We start from the raw sequence: 20,966 nt of genomic DNA, 5'->3' as shown, positions 1-20,966 counted from the left end.
CGGGCCTTATGTCCTTATTTTATTCTGCAATTACACTTCTAGATTACACAATTAAAAGGTAACACTGGGAGATCCTCATTAGACTCTGGATTTTTAGAGGGAAGAGATTCTGTCTTATTTATCTTTGTAACTCTGGTATCCTTTTGAAAAATAACCCTTTCAGTAATATAAAACATATTTGTCCAAATGATTTTTGAAGCATTAATATTTTTCCTCAACAGTTTTAGTGCATTCTAAATTTCCTATTAAATTCATCAGTATCATTACGTTCTTTTCATGTTATTCTCTTGTTGCATTTTGTGTCACATTTTCCATTACAGAATCAAACATATTTTGCTGTTTTTAATTAAACTTTATTACAGAATATATACTTAAAGTAGAAAAAATATAAAATAAAAATGTCCCTGAATTCCTCATCCAGAGATAGCCATGAGGATTTTAGTGGATATAATGCAAGTCTTTTCCCAGTGAAAAGTAACTGAAGTCAGTGAAATAGGCTGGATGGAAGACAATTGTGGCAAATGGAGAGGGCCCCAGACCATGCAGGTAGCTCTAGTGGGTGATTGCTGGTTGTAGTTGTGGGCTTGAGGTTGCCAGAGTTTTTGATTTATCAAAATTAACTATAAATCCATATTTTTGTAAGATATTTTTAAGTTTTAAAATTATGTGCAGGAAAAAGCAAATGCAATTGTAAGCTCCAAGTCATGGGCTGCCAGTATACACCATTTTAATGGATAAATTATATAAAAATCTATAGTGGAACAAAAATGTCATTACTAAAAATGATGATATAGTTGTATGTTACTGACATATAAAGATGCTCCAGATTTTGCATGTGTAATATGACCCTAATTTTTTCAAATACATATAACACATTTGTTGCATTTGTATGCAGTTATACCTCTCATTAAATACTTCCTTGTTTTGGAGGATTTTTTCACTATTAAAAAAACCTTATGATGAATAACCCATTTTTATACATTCAACTTGGTGCATTCGTCTGATGTTTTCTTCCTTAGCATAAATTCCTCATAGTGAAATTGCTGGGCTAAAGGGTATTTTTTAAGTCTGACTCATATTACCAAATTACTCTCCAAAAAGTTTTTACAGCTGTGTACTCTTATCATCAGATCCTATGAACAGAGGTTTCTACCTGCTAGTTCTCTTCTCCTCTGCCCATGTGGGCCATAGTATTCTACTTAAACTTTTTGATCCAGAAAGGATTGATAAAATGATCATAGTCATTGTCAGCAAAGGTGAGGCAGATTCATCCCACACCTGGATAAATCAGTATTTCTCTGACATATTGCCTACATTATATGAATTCACCTATTTCTCCCTTATTAGATAATAGTTTCTAAAATATTTTTAGACATTGAATTTTCAGCCTATTTCCTTTTTTTAAATTTAACATCTTATTGTTTAAAATATTGCATAAGTCTCCTTTTTCCACCATTGACCTCTTCCCGGTTGCCCCCACCACCAGCACATGCCCTCAACTCTCCCCCAATCTGTGTCTATTGTTTATGTTCATATACATGCATACAAGTCCTTTGGATAATTTCTTACCACCTCACCCCCTGCCTTCCCTCATAGGTTGGAAAGTCTGTTCATTACTTCTGTGAATCTGATTCTATTTTTATTAGTTTATGATGTCCATTATAATCCACAAATGAGTGAGATCATGTGATATTTATCATTCTTGGACTGGCTTATTGCACTCAGCATAATGCTCTCCAGTTCCATACATGCTATTGCAAATGGTAAGAATTCCTTCTTTTTTACAGTATCGTAGGATGCCATTGTGTAAATATACCACAGTTTTCTAATCCACTCATCTGCTGATGGGCACTTAGGCTGTTTCCAAATCTTAGCTATTGTAAATTGTGCTGCTATGAACATAGGGGTGCATATATTCTTTTTGATTGGTGTTTCTGTTTCCTTGGAATATATTCCTAGAAGTGGGATTACTGGGTCAAATAGAAGCTCCATTTTTAATTTTTTGAGGAAACGCCATACTGTTTTCCACAGTGGCTGCTCCAGTCTGCATTCCCACCAGCACTGCAAAAGGGTTCCTTTTTCTCCCTATCCTCACCAGCACTTGTCCTTTGTTGATTTGTTGATGATAGATAGCCATTCTGACAGGTGTGAGATGGTACCTCATTGTTGTTTTGATTTGCATCTCTCAGATGATAAGTGACGTTGAGCTTGTTTTCATGTCTCTTGGCCTTCTGTATGTCCTTTCTTGAAAAGTGTCTATTTAGATCCTTTGCCCATTTTTGATTGGATCATTTTTCTTCCTTTTGTTAAGTTGTATGAGTTCCCTATATATTTTGGAGATTAAACCCTTATGGGAGATAACATTGGCAAATATGTTCTCCTATGCAGTGGGCTTTCTTATTGTTGATGGTTTCTTTTGCTGTGCAGAAGCTTTTTATTTTGAGATAATTCCATTTGTTTATTTTCTCCTTAGTTTCCATTGCCCTAGGAGATGTATTGGTAAAGATACTGCTACGTTGGCTATTTTGCTGCTTATGGCTTCTTCTATGATTTTTATAGTTTTGTATTTTATGTTTAGGTCCTTTATCCATTTTGAGTTTATTTTTGTGTATGGTGTAAGTTGGTGGTCTAGTTTCTTTTTTTTTTGCATGTATATGCCCAATTTTCCAAACACTATTTATTGAAGAGACTGTCTTGACTCAATTGTATGCTCTTGCTTCGTTTGTCAAATATTAATTGAGTATAATGACTTGGGCTGATTTCTGGATTCTCTGTTCTGTTCCATTGCTCTATATGTCTGTTCTTGTGCCAATACCAGGCAGTTTTGAAAACAGTGGCTTTGTAATATAGCTTGATATCTGGTATTGTGATCCCTCCAACTTTGTTCTTCTTTCTCAAGATTGCTGCTGAATTTGGGGTCTTTTTTTATTCCAGATTAATTTTTGGAGAGTTTGTTCTAGGTCTTTGAAATATGCCGTTGTTATTTTAATGGGGATTGCATTGAATCTATAGATTGCTTTGGATAGTATGGACATTTTAATGATCAGATTCTACTAATCCATGAACACAGTATAGCCTTCCATTTGTTTATGTATTCCTCTATCTATTTTTTCAGCGTCCTGTAATTTTCTGAGTACAGGTCCTCTACTTCCTTGGTTAAATTTAATCCTAGGTATCTGAATATTTTTATTGCAATGATAAATGGGATTGTTCTTTTGTTTCTCTATCTGTGAGTTCATTATTGGTATATAAAAAAGCCATAGATTTCTGGGTGTTAATTTTGTATCCTGCTACATTGCCAAATTCTAAGTCTAGTAGATTTAAGTCTAGTAGATTTTTTATGGAGTCATTGGGGTTTTCTATGTACAATATCATGTCATCTGTGAATAATGACAATTTTACTTCTTCTTTTCTAATTTGGATGCCTTTTATTTCTTCTTCTTCTCTGATTGCTAAGGCTAGCACTTCCAGTACTATGTTGAACAGGAGAGGTGAAAGTGGACATCCCTGTCATGGTCCTGTCCTTAGGCGAAATGATTTTATTTTTGCCCATTGTGTATGATGTTGGCTATAGGTTTGTCATATATGGCTTTTATTATGTTGTGATATGATGCATCTATTCCCACTTTGTGTACAGTTTTTATCTAAAAAAAGGGTGTTGGCTTTTGTCAAATGCTGTTTCTGCATCAAATAATATGATTATGTGATTTTTGTCTCTCAATTTGTTTATGTGATGTATCATATTTATTGATTTGCAGATATTGTACTATTCTTTTATCCCTAGAATAAATCCCACTTGGTCATGGTGTATAATCTTTCTAATGTAATTCTATATTCAATTTGCTAGAATTTTGTTGAGGATTTTAGCATCTATGTTCATCAGGGATATTGGCCTGTAATTCCCTTTCTTTGTGGTGTCTTTATCTGATTTTAGTATTAGGGTAATACTGTCTTCATAGAAAGAGCTTGGAAGTGTTCATTACTCTTGAATTTTTTGAAATAGTCTGAGAAGGGTAGGTTTTAGTTCTTCTTTGAATGTTTGGTGAAACTCCCCTGTGAATCCATCTGGCCACAGGCTTTTATTTGCTGGAAGTTTTTTGATGACTGCTTCAAGTTCCTCCTTAGTTATTGGCCTGTAGAGATTTTTTTTTTATTATTCTTGATTGAGTTTTGGAAGGTCGTATTTTCCTAGAAATATGTCCATTTTCTCTAGGTTGTTTAGTTTGTTGAAATAGAGTTGTTCATAGTATTTTTTTTTTTTTTTTTTACAATCCTTTGTATTTTGGTGGGGTCTGTTGTTATTTCGCCTCCTTCATTTCTGATTTTGTTTATTTGGGTCCTCTTTCTTTGCTTCTTCGTGAGCCTGGCTAGAGGCTCATCAATCTTGTTTATCCTTTCAAAGAACCAGCTCTTGGTTTCATTGCTCTTTTGTATTTTTTTTGTCTCTATGTCATTTATTTCTGCTCTGATCATTATTATCTCCTTCCTTCTGATCACTCTGGGCTTTTCTTGTTGCTCTCTTTCTAATTCTTTAAGATTTAGCATTAGATAATTTATTACCAGTTTTTCTTGTTTTTTGAGGTAGGCGTGTAATGCTATGACCTTCCCTCTCAGGACTACTTTCACTGTGTCTCATAAGTTTTTGATTGTTTGATATTCTATGTTATTTGCCTTTAATTTATCTTCATAGAAAAGAAACAGCAGGTAGCCAGGACATTACTAAATTTCTCCAGAGCAAACAGAATATGGGGGTGGGGAAAAAGAATATGAGCAGTACTCATGGCCAATAACACAGGTCCTAGAAAAATTCCCTAGACAAAGGGAGGTAACTAAAAATGGCCCCAGCCCATTAACTACTAGGTCTCTTAGTGATCCTGTAAAATAAATGCCCACTCTCAGGAGCATTCTTAAAAGTCTCATTTTCCCCAGTTTGTCATTTAAAATTTGGATAAATGAGACATTTCTCACAATTTAGGTATACTTCTGGGACTTCTATACCCATGAAGAGAAAAAGGCTAGTTTAAGAGGAAGGTGCCCCACCCAATTTTGGGTGGCCTCTTGGCCTAAGCCCCATCTCTTTACAGATGCTATAGAATAGGCCCCAGGCTGCTTTTTCTTTTCTTTTCTTTTCTTTTCTTTTAGAAGATGGCAAAAATGTCACAAGGAAAATATACAGGCTGTGTTTGGGAAGCAAGACTAATGTTTCCATGATAAAGGGCAGTTCTTGAATAATAATGGACCGCATTCTAAGGTTTCCTCCCAGATCTTGGAGGCACTCTTATTTTTATAAAGAAAAACAAAATAAAATAATACTTTAACATTAAAGCCACTGAAAGTCACTAAGTTATCTCTGTTACAGAATTTGCCAAGGAAAATGCCTTGGGTAATAGTAATTGGCTATAAAATCTCAAAGTTGTTAAGGCAAAATATAAACTAGTACCACTAAAATGAAGAGCATATGGTAAAAAATATTTTTCAGTAGTAATTATATATGAATAAACATAGTTTTCTAAAGTCTTCAGTAACTTAAAACTAGAGTTTGCTGAATTAAATAATAAAAATTATTAAAGCCTGACTGGTTTGGCTCAGGGGATAGAGTGTCGGCCTGCAGACTGAAGGGTCCCGGGTTCAATTCCAGTCAAGGGCATGTACCTTGGTTGCGGGCACATCCCCAGTGGGGAGTGTGCAGGAAGAAGCTAATTGATGTTTCTAACTCTCTATCCCTCTCCCTTCCTCTCTGTAAAAAATCAATAAAATATATTTTTTAAAAAAATTATTAAATAGCTAGATATTTTGAAATAACAGGATACTGAAATATTAATCTGTGTATGCCTCGTATAAAAATTCTAAAGGATAGATTTGAATCTATTAATTGAATATGTCTTGTTTTTATTTGAAATATAACCTTAAAAATATGAATATATTAATAATCTGAGAAATGCTAAGTATTTAACTTGTCATCTAAAATTTGAGGCTTCTAAGAGTTAAAAGTTCAAATTAAGTTGGGAGAAATTATGGTTGTGATAATAGAATGCATGAAGTATAGAAATTCATTTTTGAGGAAAATAATTCTTGCATTTTCTCTGAAAAAATAGTTCAAAATATATTATAGTCTTTATGTGTATGTGTGCCTGTGTACTTCATGTGGTAAAATTTTAACTTAGGATATAATATTTTATTGGCCTAATTAAAAAGGAGGATTAATTCTATTGTCTGAACAAAATTTTTAATGTTAAAACCGGTTTAAATTTAATTGATGTATTTTAGAATAATTACAAAAAGCATATAATATAATATTTAGGTTATGTATATTTGATAGTCTTTCCAAGTTAAATTTCAACTTTATCTGAGAGAAAGCTTTGGGACATTTCAAGGGCCCTGGAATGATTCAAGGATTTATTCTCTCTTCTTAAAAGAAATATTTTTGAACTAACTTAGGCCAATCTAATATACTTGAAGTCATGTGGAAAGCCTTGTCAAATAAAAAATTAATTACTGTGTTCTATTTATATACATATAACTATTATAGAAGTTTCAGCCTCTAAGCACGGCAGGAAAAAGTTGCTAAATGCTTCTTAAGCAAAACCAGAATATTCAGCAGTGGAATTTCAAAACAGGAGCATACATAATGTCACAGACTCCCACCTAGCTTGCTCTACATATTGGTTGGGAGGTGGGGTGGCATCTGTACTTCATGGGCCAAATGTATAGGTTTGCTTACTTTGCTTTTTCAATAAAGGTGCATACTTTAATTACTTAATAAGTTAGCTTTCCACAACATAATCAAGGTCTCATATAAACTAATTTATATGTGAAGTCAATATTTTATGAGCAACTGATTCTAGTACAGTCCAAAGAAAAATTTGTATACATATGCTAATGTGCACTAGCCAAAAGGAATGCTGTTTAGAAGTAAATTTAAGCTTAAAAAGGAGAAATTTTAAAAATCTCTTCCACTACTATTTACAAAGTAAACTAAAAGTTATTACCCAAACATTAAATATCAGCATTAATGAGATACCATAAGTAAAAAGAAAGTTACTTTTACTTGAGATGTATGCATTGCAGTATTGGCCAGCATGTTTCTCTCTTACCTGTTTTTCTGAAAAGCAACCAAGTTGGTTGTTCTGTTTGAAAGAAAGTAAAAGTCTTTAATGTAGTGACTTATGGCAAGCCCACAGGAAAAGCAGATTTTAGCAATGTTTTCCCAATTAGAGAAGGAACTCCCTTAATGGGGCTTAAATAAAGATTGCTCCAGAAAAGGTACAGAGAGAAATGCCCTTCAAATATCTAGGAACCATAAATGAAAACCAATGTATTAGGCCTCAAAAGGTGGAAATACAAAAGGATTGCCTTAAGACCTTAAATTACTTTCAAAAATTATTAGGGGACATTAATTGGTTAATACCTTATCTAAAAATCTCTGGGAGAAATGCTTAATGTATTCAATATACTTACGGATGACTCTAATCTTTCCTCACCCTGAACATTAACAGATGAAGCTAGGAAGGAGTAATAAAAAATTGAGCAGGCAATCTCCTCAGCCCAAGTAGCACAGGTACAGCCTGGATTACCTTTATTAGGAAAGATTAATCCTACTGCAAATAGTCCCAATGGAGTTATTTTACAAAATAAGAACTCTCCAACTATTATTGAGTGGGTCCACCTAGGGCAGTGATGGCAAACCTATGACACGCATGTCAGAGGTGACACGTGAACTCATATTTTTGGTTGATTTTTCTTTGTTAAATGGCATTTAAATATATAAAACAAATATCAAAAATATAAATCTTTGTTTTACTATGATTGCAAATATCAAAAAATTTCTATATGTGACACGGCACCAGAGTTAAGCTAGGGTTTTTCAAAATGCTGACACGATGAGCTCAAAAGGTTCACCATCACTGACCTAGGGCATCAATCCTCTAAAACTGTGGTTACACATATAGAACTCATGGCTCAGTTAATATCTCAATTCAGAAAACGCTGCAGGCAGCTTAGAGGAGAAGAACCCCAATGTATCTATCTTCTCCTCACTGGAAAGCAATTAGAAATATTATTTCAGACTGATTTAAATTGGCAGATTGGACTAAGTAGATATTCTGGGGATCTCAGTTGTCACCTATATTACACCCCTGTTATTATACCAAAAAAATACTAGACAGGAACCTATTCCTGAAACATTCCTGGAATAGGTTGATATAAAGCTGCTTATCATGCAATGGATTCAGACCAAGTCATCCAGACTAGTCACACTTCTATACAAAGGATTGAATTCGAAGCTATCAAAGCTGCACTACAGAATTTCCAAGAGCCTCTTAATATTTCTGATTTTGCCTATGCTGCTAGCCTGGTAAACAAAATTGAGCCTGCTCAATTAAAATGTCTCAATGACCAAAGACTATTTATATTATTTAAACAGGTACAGCAAATTGTACAGCAAAGACAATATCCCTTTTATATTACTCACTAGAGGCCCAGTGCACAAAAATCTTTGCACTCCAGTGGGGAGGGGGTCCCTCAGCCCGGCCTGTGCCCTCTCGCAATCTGGGACCCCTCAGGGTATGACCACCTGCTGGCTTAGGCCCGCTCCCTGGGGGATTGGGCCTAAGCTGGCAATCAGATATCCCTCTGGCAGCCCGGGAGCCCTCAGGGGATGTCCACTTACCAGCAGGGAGCAGACCTAAGCTGCAGTCAGACATCCTTAGCATAGCTGAGGAGGCGGGAGAGGCTCCCACCACCACCGCTGTACTGGCAGCCCTCAGCCTGGCTTGTAGCTGAGCAGAGCTCCCCCTGTGGGAGTGCACTGACCAACAGGGGGCAGCTCCTGCATTGAGCGTCTGCCCCCTGGTGATCAGTGTGTGTCATAGTGACCAGTCATTCCCAGTGGTTCTGCTTTTAGGGTCAGTTTGCATATTACCCTTTTATTATATAGGATAGAGGCCTGGTGCATGGGTGGGGGCTGGCTGGTTTGCCCTGAAGGGTGTCCTGGATCAGGGTGTGGGTCCCGCTGGGGTGCCTGGCCAGCCTGGGTGAGGGGCTGATGGTTGTTTGCAGGCTGGTCACACCCCCTTCAGGGTGGGGGTCCCCACTGGGGTGCCTGGCCAGCCTGGGTGAGGGGCTGATGGCTGTTTTCAGGCTAGCCACACCCCCTTTAGGGTGGGGGGTCCCCATTGGGTTGCCTGGCCAGTCTGGATGAGGGGCTGAGGGCTGTTTTCAGGCTGGCCAAGCCCCCCGGTGATGGAAACTCCCAACCTCTCCTTTTTTTCTTTTTCTTTTTTTATTCTCAGATTTATTTACCTTCTATAATTGAAACTTTGTTGCCTTGAGTGGAGCCCAGTGCCGGCCAGGGCAGGCGGGAAGCTTGGCTTCCTCCATCACTGGGGGTAACCCAAGCCTCCTGCTCACTCCAGTTCCATGGCTGCCTCCATCTTAGTTGGCTTAATTTTCATACTTGCTCCTGAATGGCTGGTGGGCATGGTTTGTGGGTGTAGGGGAGTGGTGGAGTGATGGTTAATTTGCATGTTTCTCTTTTATTAGTGTAGACTAGAATCCCAGTGCATGAAATCCATGCACAGGAGGTGGTGTCCCTCTGTCCCAGCCTGCACTCTCTGCAATCTGAGACATCCCTCTCACAATCCAGGACTGCTGACTCCTAACCGCTCGCCTGCCTGCCTGCCTGATCTCCCCTAACCACCTCTGCTTTACCTGTCTGATTGCCCCTAACTGCCTCTGCCTGCCTGCCTTATCACCCCTAACCACCTCTGCCTGCTGGCCTGATCGCCCCCAACTGCCCTCCTCTGCCAGCCTGATCACCCCCTAACTGCTCTCCCCCGCTGACCTGATTGCCACCTAAATGCTTGCTCCCCTGCGCAGGACTGATCTCGCCCCTAAGTGGTTGCTCCTCTGCTGGCCTGATCACCCCTAACTGCCTCTGCTTCGACCCCCACCACCATGGCTTTGTCCAGAAGGAAGTCGGATGTCAGGAAGATGTCTAGTCGACCCGGTCTAATTAGCATATTTCCCTTTGTTTCCTTGCAGGGCTATTGGTAAGAAATTGCTGGAATTAAGAAATAAATAGCTCAAAATGTCACACATCTATGAGTAAACTTTCCATTAGCAAAAGCATTTCTTAGGGGTGAAGGAATTACAGTTCTCTTTCCCCGATAAAATTTTGGAAGTCATGACAACTTCCAAACGTTAAGTGAGACAGCTGAGAAGACTAGTTTCCTTGCTACTGTAAGAAGATATTGATGAAAGGTACATCAGCATACACTGAAACAATTATCACCAATGAAACATTTTCCCCAAGAAAAATAGAAATATAGATGAATTAGAATTACTTTATATATCTTATTTTGAATTGTGAATATTTTTAGGTGTTAAACTGAAGGGTAGAAGACAGTAAGCCATTTGCCATATAATCCATTTCATTTAAAGGATCACTAGCTATATTTAATGACATTCAAATATAAGCTCTTCAGATATTGAAATACTAGTCTGGGAAGGCAGGCAGGGGAAGCACAAAGGTTATTCTACTTTTTTTTTTTTCATTTTCTTGAGGGAAAAAGCAGCTTTTAATTCACAATAAGGAATTGACCCCCTAAGGGACAGAAGGTAAGAAACTTTCCAGGTCTGTAGAACTCTAGTTGACAATTGATATCTATCCTCAATAGTAGCAAATTGTTTCCTACTATAAACATTCAAGGGAGAGCCTCTGCCTCTTTTAAAACTAGAAACTGTAGTGGTTATTAATTTACCTAAATGACGTGAAGGAGTTTTGTGTAGCAATGTATACGCAGACCAGACACTTGATTTTGCACAAATAGTTCTTAGTGATTGCATAATGCATGTTTTTCAAAGAACCTGGGATTCACCAGGGACCTGTTTTCTTGAACATTTCCAACACCCATTGTAATTGGGCCTTTTTATTCAATAGTAGCACAAGCACATTAACATTGTCAAACTGCATAAGAACATGAAGTGCTGAAACTCTCTCACACTTTTATCTTAAATTAGCATATTATCATATATTTTTCCTTTTTATTTCAGGGGCAAAAATAGCCACACAAATAACATCTGTCAAAAAGCTGCCTTTAGTAATTAGGTAGCTATTGCACAGTTGGGTGGTTTTGCTGGAGTAGTTATATGATATTTTAAAAAACAATTCTTCATCAGGATAAAGCTGTCTCTGTTCCTACACTGTGCATTTCCTATTGTCTTTTCTCTTTTCTAGAGTCCCTGCATTCTAACCAGCCAGATCTCTGGTTTACTCATGTGGAATCCATTCGGCCTTATTGAGGTGGTAGTTGAATCTCAGCATCAGTAATTAGTAGTGGGACACAATGTAAAGACATGGCTTGCCAAAGAGTGTCATATCAGAATCCCTGTAGTACCCTGCCAAGCTGCACCTATAGACATCATTGGAGATTTGCATTTTTTCCCCTGGCAGGTGGGAATGGGAAAGAATGGCACTTCCTATCAGTTGAAAAACAGTGACACAGTGAGACACTGTTTTGACTAAACTATGTAGTATCCCTTAGGTATGTTGGTACAAAAGTTGAGGACTACTCTTTAAATCCCACCCACTCAGAGATATACTGATGGCACCATGTCTGTTATACATCAGAAATGCTGCTAAATAAATGAATAAATAAATGCAAGCTTTTACCATAAACTGAAAACATAAACATTTGATTTACCATCTAAAATTCTTAAAATCATGGTGAGACAGGTGATTTCATAATAAACACTGTTCCTAAAAAAAAACTATCTCCATTAGTGAACTGGTAAAATGAACATTAATTCTTTAACCTCTCAATTAAACGAGGATTCAATTTAATCAAAGGTAATATTCTTGTTGAGGGAATAAGATAGTTGCTCTTTCCATTGAAGGGAAGATCAATTCACAAGATGCTCAGATGTGATCCTTTAGTGGATCCACAATTGCTCTGGAAAATTTAGAGCCTCAGGGAGAGCGGAAAAAACTATTATTCTTCTACTATCCATGCTCCTGCTACCAGCTGCCATACCTCTTCCACTCTAATGTCAGCCTCTAATTAAACTAATCAGCAAGAAGTCAACATGGCTTACGGAACAAGTTGTTTCTGACGTCTGAGATAGCTAGCTGTCCCCACACCTGTTAGTCCTCTTTTCCATAATTTAAGCTGCTTCTGAGAAGTAGTTGCCCAGCCAGAGACTACAGTTCCTACCTCTTCTTGCATCTAGGTGGGGCCCATGTGACTAGTTCTTGCCAGTGGGCTGTCCACGAAAGTGAGATGGGTCACTTCTGAGCCAAGACGTTTGAGGAAGTAAATGTGTCTTCTCCTCACTTCTTCTTTTCTCTTTCGCCAGCTGGACACAATGGGCATAAAAGAAAGGCGCTTCCAGTCAGGAATACCTTACTGGCTCCTTACATGAATAAGAACTAAGCCTGCATACTGTTAAGCCCCTGAAATTTGGAGATTTATTTACAACAGCAGTATGAATTATTCTAATGCACGCACCCCCCTCCCATGTCGTGCTTCCACAATAACAACCTGTGTGCCATGCACTTTCATGCTTCCATGTGTTTCCACATGCTGATTCTTCTCCTTATAACACCGAATTTCACTCTCCTCTCTGGCCCTTTGCCCTTGATCAACTAGTATTAATTCTTAAACCTAGCTCCTAAGCTTCTGTGGAGTATTATTCTACCAATAGGTTCCATTCCTACCATGTACTTCCCTAGTTTGTACACAACTCCACTTTTGCACATGTCACAATATTTTAGAAACCTCTGTTTATAAATAACATAACATTTGTAACCTTTGTTTATAAATAACATAACATCTTACAACATACACATTTGTCATGTTTCTGTACTCTGAAGCTCCTAGCAGAGTTGTGCTGTGTAAGACTGATTTATGACTATATGCTAGGTTCCTGTCTAATTGAGACTTTGTTTATTTTAAATTAATCTGATCCATGGAGGGTCAGAAAGAGAATATGCTAACCACAGGAAGATGGGGACAGCAATGAAGGAAAGGAATCCTATTTAGTGTGTGCTACTGTTTACTCACTAAATGAGTAATAGCAAGACAAGCTTGCAAATGAGAAAAACATGTGCATTTATATAGATTTCTAAATTTGGCAGAAGTTCAAGGGAAACACAGATACTGATAGCCTAGGTTAAGACAGATGGTTCAACATAAAACATTATGGCTTGCATGCATTGTTTGTGTTTTATATAAATGGATTGTATTCTATAAGGCATAATCCCATTCTTTGCAGGAACTTTTGTGAGCATTAAATGAGATAATAAATATAAAAGCTCCTAAAGTATGATCTGGAATATACTGAGTATTCAATAAATGTTGGGTAAATTCACCTACAGAATAATGTTACTGACCAAGGACAATAACTATTTTTAAGTCGAATTCACGTACTTTTATATCCTAATTGTTGCATGAGTTTTTTATTCTTCTTTCTTGAGGCAGGGCTGAGAGATGAGAGTGGAAGGAGAATACGAGACACTGTGGATAGTCATCAGGAATTAGGAGGTGAGGAAGCCTGTTTACAAGCTTCTCTACACCTTTCACTTGGTGCAAATTTGAGGCAGTTTGTTTTTCAATTTAAAAAAAGAATCTGTTGTTGAATTTTTCTTTTTAAATTATATTTTATTCTAGTGACTAGTTTTATGCTGCTCCCCATAAAATGTACATTATTAAAAAAATACAAAACCTCATTTCATAAGCCTATTCCATTATGCTCATGGCTGCCAGCTTTATTCTATTGAATTCAAATTTGCCTGTGGCAGTGCTCCACATCTAATTTGTGACTTTCACAAGGTGAACCTTGCCTCATTTTCCTTTGCCTCTGCTTCATTTATCTCAATGAAAACAGTTTCTCTTAATGCATAGGTTTGCTTCATAAGCCATTAATACCACAGATGGGCCCTGAAATGCTCATAAAAATAAGCATCACAATAAATAGTTATTGTTTCACCAAGACACAGAAACCTGAATAGCTTTAATATGGCTGGCTACTTGGTTTCTCTTTTAATAGAGCTTATTTACCTGATTTCATTTTATCAAATAATTGCTCTTCCTCTGAGGGTTATGTGAGGGGAAGGGGCAGCTGAAGAGAGGAAGGGATATTGAAATATGTGAGAGTCAGGCTGGTGGTACATTTAAACTGATTAGAAGACTGAAATGAAATGAGGGTCAAGTGTTTCATGCTTAAATGGATGAACTTGTGTGGAATTTATCTAACTCAGAAAAATATCTGTTTTAAGCACAGCATTTCATAAACACAGCTTTGAGAAAAACAAACAATTTTTGGCTTACTAAATTTCACAGAGAATAATTCTCAGAGGAAAAAACTAATCATAGGGAAGTTACTGGTATTTCTTTAGCTTCTATATTCTTTGTGGTTGGTGCCCAATATATATTAAAATTATATTTACATTCCAAATGGCTTCAACTATCTGACAAGTTATATTTGCTCAGTTTTGAAAATTTCTTAAGAACTGTTCAAAATAATACATTTCATTAAACAACATGCCATGAACTCAAAAGTTCTGGTCTCATTGGCAGAACCCTGTGAGAGCACCTCACTAGATAGATAGTCCCTGATGTCCAGAGCTTATGGGCTAATGGAAAAAGTCACATGGCAGCATGCAAGGGACACAAAAACAGGGAAGTCAGCCTAAGGTGGCTATCCAGGGGGCTTTCTTGGGTGAGCTGGCAATTGAAGTGGGTTTAAAGAATGTGAGGACACATAGGAAGTAGTGGGAACAAGGGCAAGAGGAGAAAGGGATTCTGCCAGAGGGTAAAATACGAATTAATTTTCCCAGGTATGACAGAGCAACACGCGCACAGAATTTGCAACTATTTCTACTAGTATATCGCTAGAACATGCTTTAACTACCTTTCCTGGATGACATTTTTAGTACTCATATCTTTTCCACTACTAGATCTTTAACATATGGTTTATTTAGGCAAACCAAGAAATTTAAGCACAGATAATTTTGAGGATGGAAACATGGAATACTCTTTCTAATACCCATTGTTACAAAAGGAAACATGGAACATATAACATTTGTATTTACTGCATGTACATATATATGACTCTGAAGCATCTGATCAATTGTGAAAACAATAAAAAGAAGCATACTGCAAAAATTAGATTTCCATTTTTTTAAAAAAAAAACTGATCATCAAAACTAAGTAATTTTTTTTTTCTTGGAAGCATTTTACTTGTCTTTATGTAATTAAGCGAGAACTTGGGGTGAGTGAAAAATATTTAAGAGAAGGATGAGTTTACAGACAGTTATTTGAGGAGACAGTAAATAAAAGTAAATTTAATCTATTTAAGCTTAAATTTAAGAAATCCCTGGTGCACCATTTGAACCAAATGAAAATTACCTCCTATAGATTCCTCTAGACATTCCCCCTGGAAATAGCATCTCCTGTGAACCAAAAGAGATATGACAAATATTGGCGAAGCATAACCCTACTAAAGAGAAAAGGTAGTTTGTATTTCCATAGAGTTTTCCATGCTGATTGTATAATATGTGCTTGTTAACAGAAGAGATTCATTTCTTATTTTCTCATTTGTAACCCACTCAGTTTCTGGAGTTATATGCATTTTGCATTTATTCCAATTCCTAGCAATGATTGTATGTGGCTCTTCTAATTAAAACTTCCTAAATTGAAGAAGAAAATAATTTATATTGTCAGAGGAGTTGAGTCTACAGAGGATTCTAGTTTTATAGGTGAAACATAGTGCTACAAACAGCATTAATTTTGCGAAAGCAGATTTTAAGAATCTCATTTCTCATACCATAAAAATGTTTGGTGAGCTTTAGCAAACTTGGAAAATTCTTTTATGATGAATTGTGATAGGCAATCTACTTAATAGACTTCTGTAATCTTTCTATATACATAGATATTGGTTCCATAATTCATTATAAACTCCTTGAAGGTAGGAGTTACTGTGACAAGTACCATCTCAGGAACTGACTTTTCCTCTGGAAGAATACATATTTCTAATTTTTGCATTTGTCAACAAATGCTGGTTACTGTCCAATTTTTTTAAGAGTTTATGTTTTTAGAATTGTTTAAGGTTCACAACAAAATTGAGAAGATACAGAGAGTTCCCATATACCTCCTGCCTCACACATGTACAGCCTCCTTCATAGCAACATCCCCACCTGGGTGATACATATATTACAATTCATGGACCTAAACTGACACATCATAATGACCCAAAGTCCATAGTTTACATTAAGGTTCATTCTTGGTGTCCTATCTTCTATGGATTAAGACAAATGTATAGTAACATGTATCCATCATTACAATATCCTACATATTATTCTCACTGCCCTACAAATCCTCTGTGCTCTCATCTCTCTCCCCCACCCTTCAAACATTGGCAACCACAGATCTTATTACTGTCGCCATAGTTTTGCATTTTTCAGAATGTTAAATTGTCGGACTCATATAATATGTAGTCTTTTCTAATTGGCTTCTTTCAATTAGTAATATGCATTTAAGGTTCTTCTATGTATTTTCATGGCTTGATAGCTCATTTTTTAGCACTAAATAATATTCCTTTATATGGATGTGTCACAATTTATATACCTATTCACCAACTGAAAGACATTTTTTTTTGTGCTTCCAATTTTTGGCAATTATGAACAAAGCCACTGTAAACATTTGTGTGCAAGTTTTTATGTGGACATAAGTTTTCAACTCATTTGGGTAAATACCAAGTACCACTATTGCTGGACTGTATGGTAATAGTATGTCTAATTTTGTAAGAAATTGCCAGACTGCTTCTCAAAGTAGTTGTACCATGTTGCATCCCACCAACAATGAAGGAGAGTTCCTGTTGCTCCACACCCTCACCATTTGGTTTTATCAGTGTTCTGGATTTTAGACATTCTAATTGTTATGTAGTAGTATCTCAATGTTGTTTTAATTAGCATTTACCTAATGATATATGATATAGAATTTTTTTTTCATATCCTTATTTACTATCTGTATTTCTGTTTTAGTGAGGTGTTTATTAAGATCTTTGACCCATTCCCATTTTTAATCAGATTTCTTATTTTCTTATTGACAAGTTTTAAGAGTTTCCAATTTTTTTTAACTTGAAAAGTAACCTTTAGAGCATTAGTACGACTAATTTTCAAACACAGACCAATCAACTACAGGTAGGCAAGATCCTATAAAAAAGGACCCTGCCACATCATGTAAATGTGTATAGCAGTGACTCCTCAGTTCTCCCCCAAAGGCCTACAGACACTCACCCAGATAGCCATACACTAAGGGAAGGGGAATACTCTTTGGATATGAGGCCCACGTTAATATTGACTCGGACATCTAAAACACTATGATGACCCCTCTAGTAACAAAGGGACATATTTGTATCAGATGTCTCACAGAGAATCCAAGGATACAACTTTATAGTTATTTCACTATTTCTCAAGTAAATAATGGGAACCGATATACTAAGCATTGGTAGAGGCATCACACTGATTTTTTTTTTTTACTTATACATGAAAAGTTATTACAGTAAGAAACACCAAATCATTACTCCATTTGCAACTGCTATGCTGAGTATGGTACCTAATGAAAGAGTTAAATACTGCATCGGGTACAGGATATGCAGCTATTGATATGGCTTAACGAATCTTTCCATACTTATCAAAAGGGAGGATTAGAAGCAGTTTGCATTTATTTGGAATGGACAACAGCACACATTCTGTTTTTTTCTTAGATCTATATTAATTCTCCTGCTATCATAATATAATTCAAAGGAACCCATATGATCTGGTCATTCAGAATATTACTTTTGTCCACTATATTGATGAATCATGTTAATCAGAGCTTATAGGCAAGAAATGGCAAGCACTTTGGATGCCTTTGAAAAATACATAAGCTTTAGAGTGTGGAAGAAAAATTCTATAATGATCAAGGACTTTCAATATGAGTAAAGTTTTTAGGCATCCTGAGGCATGCTGGAATATCCTTTTCAAAGTAAAAAGTATCTCCTTCCACTAAGAAAAAAAAATCACAATACCTGGTGGGCCTCTTTGAGTTTTGGAAGCAGCACCATCCACAGTCGAAAATACCAAAATGACTTAATAGATCGTGCAGAAGATGTATTGCTTTGAATGGGGCCAACAGTAGAACAGAACTTTGCCAGAAATCCAAGCAGTGGTAAAGAACACATCATGGGAAGTCTTTGGTATGCTAAGAGAGTTGTAGTGAAGACCTCTAGGATTCTGGAGAAGGTCAGGCCATCTCTGACAAAGAAAAATAATACTTCAAAAATAATTATCGGTCCTGGCATGCTACTGGGTCCTGATAAAAACTGAGCATGTGAACATGGAACATCAAGTGACCATATAGCCAGAATTGCCTATCATGAGTTGGTTTCTATCAAAACAATAATGGTATAGAGTTGGGAGAGAAGTAACACTCTATTATCAAATGGAAGTGGCATCTCTGATATTAGTCCCCCCAAAATTCATATGTCAAATCCTAACCCTCTGAAGATCATGGTATTAGGATGTGGGCCTTTGGAAGGTTCTTAGGTCATGAGGGTAGAAGTTTCATGAATGCGATTAGTATTTTTATAAAAGATACCCCACAGTAATCTCTTAATCCTTCCTCTATGTGAGGAAACAAGGAGAAAACACCATCTATGATCCAGAAAGTGGACCCTTACCAAACACTGAATCTGCTGGTGCATCATCTGGACTTTCCAGCCTCCAGACCATGAGAAACAAATTTCTGTTGTTTACAAGCCACCCAGTCCATAGTAGCTTGTTAACAGTCCAAATGAATTAAGACATCTTGTTTGGGGCTGAAGTTCAGGGGGCAATGGTCAGCTAAGGTACCAGATATTTCATGTCATGTACCTTTATTGCATTGACATTAGTTTTTCAACTCACACCTATGACCAGTGAATGAAAAAAGAAAAAGTCTGAGCTTCATTCTTAATGGATTGGCTTGGAAAGTGGGAAAAGACCAAATGGACTGGTGCTGCATTACAGTCCCATTCAGGAGTGGCCCTGAAAGACAATGGTGAGGGGAAATCCTCCCAATGGGTAGCATATCTGGCCTTTCACTTTGTGTGGAGAAAGAAGTAGCCCAAAGTGAGGATTCACACAGATTCATGGACAACGCAGAATCGCTTAGCTGGTTGGTCTAAAGCCTGGAAGAAATGAGACTGGAAAATCAGGGATACTTGGGAAATGTGGGGAAGCACAGGACTTGGTTGCAATGTCTATAAGGAGGATTCTCTGAAAGGTCAGGGGCCTCTGAGGGAACCTTGCCAAAGGTGGCAGCCCCTTCCTTGACTTTTCCAAACAAGTCTGAGTTCCCGGGTGTTTTACTGAAATCTCTATATTTAGTCTTTAAGACCTGGCCTTGTAGAACAGTGGTTCTCAACCTTCCTAATGCCGTGACCCTTTAATACAATTCTTCATGTTGTGGTGACCCCCAATTCATTGTTACAAATTGAACATAATTAAAGCATAATGATTAATCACAAAAACAATATGTAATTATATATGTGTTTTCCGATGGTCTTAGGCAACCCCTGTGAAAGGGTCATTCGACCCCCAAAGGGGTCGCGACCCACAGGTTGAGAACCACTGTTGTAGAAGCATGTGCTTTCTCAAGGATGCTTACCTTGCTGATTGTATCTAGAGGTTAATTTTAATTCAAGCTCTTGTTACAATAAAAGCCTAACAAGGCAGGCAATCGAGGCTATTTACTCCTAAAGCCAAATAGCCCCTTAGCCTTCTCTTTCACAAAAATATGTGTCAGAGTAATCTATTCATCCGTTGCTCAGGGTCTACTGGTCAGTCCTGGCAGGGAAAGAGGTATAGGAATGGACCTATAAGAGTGCCCACAAAATCTGAAAATATTTTATTGCAATTAATGCCCACAGCAAAATGAGCATCCACAGCAAAAGAGGTACTGTGATGAGTAAATGAGTATGTGAATCAATGATCCTATCAAACAAGGAAATGACCTCTTAAAGGACCAGCTGACACATATGTAATACCCTTTGTAATACTTTAAGCAATATATACATATATAAAAAAAGGACCAGCTGAGGCACCAGCCTGGGTATGACATCCTGTGTGGATGAAATACTGTCTTTTAGGATATGATATACACATTAAACTGAAGACATTATATGGTTAAAATATGTGGGTGCAGAAACTAAATGATAGAAGTCAGAGAGACACTGCTCATCACCACTCCTAGGGAGACCCAATTGGAGAATCTGTGCTTTGTATCCTTGTAGCTTTTGGCAACATGGACTACGGTTCTTGGAACCAATTCAGGGAGGCATCCACTAGAAGGAGGATATCATTATACTAAAAACCAGCCCAGTAGAAGTGCCAGCCAAAAGGGAAGGGATCTGGAATGAGTGGTGGAGGAGGGAAATAGGAGGGTTAGTTACAGCCTTGGAGTCCACTATAGTATTGGGTCTGCTGTCCTACTACTACTCCTTTTGTAAATTTTCAGAGATTATAACCAAACAGAATCCTGGAGAAGGTGTACCTGGATGGAGCAAAATTAAGGTGAAAAGCAAGTGTTTATGGGTGAAGCAAGGGGAAGTCTGTAGTCAACACTATTGATGCCTAGTCTACATACCCTTCTGGCTGGTGTGCCCCTCTCCCAGCTGTTGTGCTGGCTACGAATGGCTCACAGAAACCTTCTAGTCCTGGAAGTATTCCCCAACATACCCAAGAATGGGAGGACTTCAGCCAGTGACAGACTAGCAGGGCATACAAAGGTCCAGCCCCTACCTTCAAGTTGGATCAACTGAACTACAACTTGTGCTACTCAAGCGTCCTGTGGAATCAGACTGAAGCTAGTCTCTGAGGCCCCATCCTTGCCAAGCTCTTTTCTCTGACCCATCCCACTTGCCCCACTCCCCTTCTTCTGAGTATT

Source organism: Myotis nattereri (genome assembly GCF_964212035.1).
Source record: "Myotis nattereri genome assembly, chromosome: 3".
In the NCBI taxonomy this organism is placed as follows: domain Eukaryota; kingdom Metazoa; phylum Chordata; class Mammalia; order Chiroptera; family Vespertilionidae; genus Myotis; species Myotis nattereri.
Note: the sequence above shows the minus strand (reverse complement) of the source record.